General features: G+C 41.3%; 1 long non-coding RNA gene across 1 annotated transcript in view; it reads left to right on the plus strand.

The window, feature by feature from the left end:
- LOC137165467 (uncharacterized) overlaps positions 1 to 4,892 on the plus strand; it is a 104,423-nt gene extending 99,531 nt beyond the window's left edge. The window contains exons 2-4 of the long non-coding RNA XR_010923374.1: positions 427 to 528; positions 3,516 to 3,840; positions 4,800 to 4,892. This is a non-coding gene — a long non-coding RNA (uncharacterized lncRNA). The remainder of the gene's footprint in view (positions 1 to 426; positions 529 to 3,515; positions 3,841 to 4,799) is intronic.
- Positions 4,893 to 6,191: the final 1,299 nt, after the last annotated feature.

The raw sequence follows: 6,191 nt of genomic DNA on the forward strand, positions 1-6,191 counted from the left end.
GAGTCATTGAATTGGATCCTTGACAGGAATGTTTTATTTCTCTTTGCCTATGTCTTTTCCACCTCTTTGTTTGACGATGTACAGAGGAACATACTGAGTAGTCTGCCTGCAGTAGGCAGTTCTGGGATAACCTGCCCAACAGAGAAAGATTTAACCTGCCTTCATTAGCTAAATGTTGGCTTCTGGTTTATATCACACTTGAGTTGCATTGCTATCTCCTTTCTAGGCAACTGCCAGTAAAAGTCATAGGTGCTATAGATGAGGAAATATTTTATCTGAGGAACCTTTTTAAATGAAAAAAGAAAGCTTTTAAAATTTCAGTTGCATCTGCTGAGCTTCCCCTAGATGAGGAAGGAATTCAGCATGGTGGTTGTGGGCAGGTTGGTTGGGAAGGGAGATTGCTATATGCCGTGGTTTGTTTTGCAGAGCCTCCATATTTCCCAAGATGCAACTGGAAAAAGGAGACATTGGAAAGAAAAGATGATCATCAGTGACATGAGGAGGAGTGCAAGGAGCTGTCAAGTTAAGGTACTGGCCTGTGGATAAATTATGATATATCTAGGAAAAGGAAGGCTACATATACACAATGAGCTAGTAGTGTGATTCCCCTGCTCGTGTACACATATTTGCACTAGCTCAATGAAAGCTAGCATGATTATAGATAACAGTATAGCCGTGGTAGCATGGGTGGCTGAGCTGCACTGAGTATATACTGCAGCTACCTTGCCAGTTATACTCAGACTAGCTCTTTGAGAACTAGTGTGAGTTTGTGTCCATGAGAAGGAGAATCAGACCTTGAGGTCAATGTTTTTGTCCTTAGAACCTTTATTTAAGTCTGTAAAGTGAAATTTTAGCAAAATTCACATCTCAGCTGTAAGAACTCTTTGGCCTTGCAAAAGCAGAGCTGCCTGACAGAAAACTGCCTTCACAGATGTCTTATAGCAAACCACCTGGATTGTACATATATAAGTGAGGCACTAATGCTGATGGGATTAGAGAAGTTGGGGGCACCATAAAATACAAGTGATTAGTTGAACAAATTGCAAAAGACCAAGCATGTCTAGCTAGCAGGACATCTCAAAAGAGGCAAAACAGATTGCCTGTCTCACTTTTTAATCACATAGGTGGGTTATGTGGTGGCTATGAATAGCATCTCAAGACACAAGAGAGTGTGTTTATTACTCCACTAATAGCTGCCTTGGATGCACTGTGAAGTAATCTTGGACCAGCATGTCTTCCCAGCTGTTCATTAATCAGAATCACTATAGCATCAATCTAATTCACTAACAATAGAAAGCCTTAGAGTAACCTGATGGGATTTGTCTACACAGACCGCATCAGCAAGCCTACCAATCCAGGTCTACCGACCCAGATTAGCAGGCTCACACTAGCACTCTAAAAGGAGCCATGAAGACAGTGCTTTGAATGAGTAGCTCGTGCTGGAGTTTGGGCTTTGAAGCCTAGTGAGAGGGGCATGCTTACGAGTCCGAGCTCCCGCCTGAGACGCATCTTCAATGCACTGTCTATACTGCTATTTTTAGAGGGCTAGCATGAGCCCCACTAGTCTGACTCTGTTGACCCAGGCTGGAAGGCTCATTGCTGCAGGCTGTGTAGACATAGCCATAGGTACTTGAGGAGAAGGCATGCTTTATCATGAAGCAGTGTGGTCTAATGGTTCTGAATTGGGAGTCCGGAGACCTGGGTTCCATTCTTGCTGTGTGACCTCGGGCAAGTCGCTTTGGCCCAGATCTTCAGAGGTATTTAGGGGCCTAACACTCATTGGTTTCAGTAGGAGTTGGGAACCTCAATATCTAACGATCTGGGCCTTCATTCTCAGTGCCTCTGGCTTCTCTCCTACAATGGATCTCGCTTATCTATTGAGGCCACAATCGTGCATTGTCTATAGCACCTACCATGATGGGGCCCTGATCTCATTTTGGACCTTCCTCAAACAGTGAAATAATAATAAGTCTTTCATCGTTATAGGTGAATAGCTGAGAATGATCAAAGCATATTTTCTAGCAGATAGACATAAATAATTTCCACGGATCTTCCTTTTGTTTTCCAAATCCCCTTTTGGGGACTCTGAAAGAGCTAGAGACAGCTGCTTGGAGGGTAAGTGCCCTCTGTTTCTCACTCCAAATCCTTCACAAGCTTAAGGAGAGTTTAAATGAAATCAGTGGAGAGATCTCTGTGGGACGAAGGAACCTCTTAACAGTATTGTTATTTTGGCCTCAGAGTCTCTTTCTGTGATCTGGTTACATTCACTCTGACCTGCGTAATTCATGACAATGCTGATGAGCCTGCATGGCACACTGAATTTCAAACAGGCTTCATTCAATTAACCTAGAAACAAAACAAAACAAGCAAAAAATCCAGCAATTTTCTGACCCCAAATAGCATTCCCTCAGCACACAGCCCTGATTGGGGTGGTTTTAAAGCAAAATGTTATCTTGCTTTGGGTTCAAATGTTTGTTATATGCTAAGCTAATGAAGTCTATTTTTGATTGGTGAGCAGAGTTGAGCGTGTTCTCACACTGTGCTAATCTCATCTTTCCAATGGGGATGCAGATTGATGCATCTTCGAGTGACTGTAGGCCTTACTCAGCATGAATGTGTGGGAGTGCCAATGAAAAGCGTAGTGTGTGAGTCTTTTGGGGACACTCAGTATTTGCATTAGCAAAGAGCAGAGTGCAGCAATCAACCTTATTATTGCTGAGTGAGTGCACTCTAAGAGAAAGCCAGTCAAGTTTCCTCCTAAGAGAAATAGAGCCTCATTCTTCTGTTAAGCACCTCTCTGTTCTTTCTCTGAGCACTTTTATTGATAGATCTGGGAAACCATTTGAGGTGAGATTTTTCTTGCTCCTAAATCACTTAGGCATTCTTGAAAATCTCACCCTTGCCCAAAGGTTGAGCCACAGTGTATTTAAAGTGTATGCAGGAAATTTAAATTATTACAGAACAAAATGTAAACACACAGTTATTATAAGAAAAAAATGCATAATGCTCTGGCTCAGTGCACACACCACAGGGCTGCAATGTTTGGAAGGGGCCGTCAGCCTCAGTAACCTGGAAATAGGGCTGCTGTTTTTCAAAATTTATTAATTTAATTTTCCAGCATTTATTTTTAGCAATGTTATTAAGTTTTAAATAGAATTCAAAAAATCAAGGGAGTTTGAGGGCTTTCTCTTTGTATATACTGTAATGAGTAATGCATATTATACATATTACTCATTACAGCAGTATATATTGTAGTGAGAAATCTCTTTGTAAATGTTCCCTAGTGCACTTTAATGTAGTACTGTTTCAAACAGCACTACTTTAAAGTGCACGAGGGAACCTCTAGTGAGCAGCAGCAGGTTCAACATAGACCAATGAATGTGCAACAGCTTAGTGTGCTTTAGAAATCACACCCCGTAGGCTGCATTACTGCTCCATGGAGGCAAGTCTTTAGAGACAAGCAACCATTTCTGGTGTTTGTGGGATAAACACCAATTTTATATTTTTCTTATTAGGGGTGTTTTCCAGTTAAAACTGAAACACAGAAGCCGCGCCTGGAAATCACTAGCAAGCAATTTCCCAACACCTGATTTCAAGGAGCTCCGATTAAACTGCCCACAGTTAACCATGAGGATGGTCTAATAAACCAGAAAACAAACTTCACACTGAAAAATTACTTCAGAGGCTATGATCATATACAATGAAGGATCTAATTAACCAGCACTTTCATTACAAAGGGAGCAGCCAGCAGGTCTAGCAGATAAAGAACATGACTGAGAGATTCGGTAACATGCCTCCTAGTTCCATCTCTGTCACTCACTCGCTGCTGGAATGGAGCAGGTCAGTTTACTTCCTGGTGCCACAGCCTCCTCATCTGTAGCATGGGGACAAAAACACCTCAGCGGGGTGTTGTCTGAGGCTTAACTTGTTAATATTTGTGAAGGAAGTTTTCTGAGATACATGGTTTAACTGATGTATTTCCAGTGATTTCAGGGGAGAGGTGCTGATTTACACCAGAAGAGGGTCTGGCCCACATTTTCAAAAATGATAAATAATTTTGGTAGCCCAGCTTGAAACAACTTAAATGGGCCTGATTTTCAGAAAGTGCTGAACACCCATGGCCAGATCTTCAAAAGTATTGCAGTGCCTAACTCTTACAATGGGAGTTAGTTGACTAAATACTTGCAAGGATCTGGGTACCATTCTCTGCAACCCTAAAGTGTCTCTCGTTGGCCACCAAATTCAAAAGCTGCTTTTAAAAATGCAGAGTTTCAAAGCATAATGGATATATCATCATCCTATCATGCTGAGCCGGATGATCGGATGCTGTGGCTATAGCTTGCCTGACAGAGACTAAAAGGCTGCATTGGAAAGAGATACCACAGTGCAATTGATTTGCCACTTTGGTGTGGGGAAAAGACACTGTTCTGAGGTTGGGTCTACACACAATTTTTGCACTGATGCAAAACTGTAGAAAAGTCCTGAGACGCAATGTATCTGTATACAACTCCTAGACAGGATTTAAACTGATTGAAAAGACTTCTCAAAATGAACCAATTTTTCATTTTTCAAAATTTGCTGTGGAAATCAGATTTTAGCTTGTGACTAAGGGGAAAAAAGAATTAATGAAGGCAAAAAAAAATTAATCAGGAAAGATGACTTGTGCTTCTATATCCTGTTTTACTGCACTCCTGCAAGTCCTATCATCTTCACCAGAATTTATTTTCAGAACAAGAAGCACGAGTTATCAGAGGCCATTTAGATGAGTAAGTGGATATCTCTTTCACTGTTTTCAATAGAGCTTGATCTTTGTCTCGTAAATTAACACGCTGCCACCTCAAGAATGGATAAAATGCAAAATAGAGTGCGAAGATTAGTGAACGTCAGCCAGAGGTAAGGAACATTGGTGCAGGAAACTCACTTAATCATAATGCATATGGCTAATATAGAAGTAGCTCACCATAGACTAGATGTATGCCAAAATCATAATCCTATTTTATTAGAGTAAATGGGTTCTAAGGATGCAAAAATAATGTAAAACAGCTACATGTTACTAACATGGATCCTATAGATCAATTTCATCTTGATAAAAAGAGTTGGAGAGAAAATATTCAACCAAGGAGGTTGATAATTATGGCAGTTTAAAAAAGAAAAAAGACATATAGCGGACTCCCTAGACAGCCACATTATTGCATAATGCACTGACATATTATCCATTCTCTTTTTCCTGCTTCACTCAGAGGCAGTTAAGCTACCAAGCATGCATCACTGTTATTAGTTGTAAGTAAAATACTATATACGTAGATGTAGATATATCTATCTATAAACAAAGACAAATACAAGTGAGAGGGGGGTGGTCTGGACGGAAAAGTATGTGTTTAGGAAAATCTGTGTTACTCTTCCTTTAAGGATGCAGGATCTTTTGGAGAGGGCAAGGCAAGGCAAGGCTTTTATCTCTCCCAACCAAGCAGGAACAGCTCTGGGAACAAAGGCTATGTGTATTCTTCCTCTTCCTTCAGACCAGGGAGACACCAGCAGGGGAAGCTGTTGCCTGCCAAGTTCTCCCAGCCTGGGGAGAAAAGGACTAAAGTAAAGATGAGCCAGCTGAGAAGAAGCTGGTTGGAGGTCACATCTGGCCTGAGTTAATGAGCACAATAAGGAGGGAGAAGCCTGAAAGGAAATCCCTTGAGTGCCAAGGAGGAGGACTGGGAAGACCCCTTAACCTAAAAGCAAACTCTTTTTGGGGAGAAACTGCTTAAACTAAACAAACTGAACCCCAGCATCTGAGAGAAATTGCTTAAAAACTCTGGAAGCAAGGGGCTTATTTCTGAATCCCAGAAGAGGGAGCTGATGGGTGTGGGCCTGCAAGGCCATGTTGTGCTACAAGAAGGTGTGCTTGAGTGTGGTGCTGTTCCGCAATATGTTATATCCACACACACAAACTATGTTAAACCATTATTAAGGCTACATAGTCAAACCCTCAAAAGTTAGGGAAAGCCAGAATCCAGATTGCCTGTGGAACATTAATTCACCCTCTTGTGGTTACACATTATGATACAGTCTTTAATTACATGGTCACATACTATATTTTCCACAGGTCCCCTGCCTCATTCATGGCATAGGATGGATGATGCTCATGGAATTAGCAGCTATTCAATATTTTCCTTCTCATTGTTTAATGAGTGGCCCCA

Source organism: Emydura macquarii, unplaced genomic scaffold (assembly GCF_026122565.2).
Source record: "Emydura macquarii macquarii isolate MOO-44397 ecotype Brisbane River unplaced genomic scaffold, CSIRO-AGI_Emac_v2 contig_2768, whole genome shotgun sequence".
NCBI classification, from domain to species: domain Eukaryota; kingdom Metazoa; phylum Chordata; order Testudines; family Chelidae; genus Emydura; species Emydura macquarii.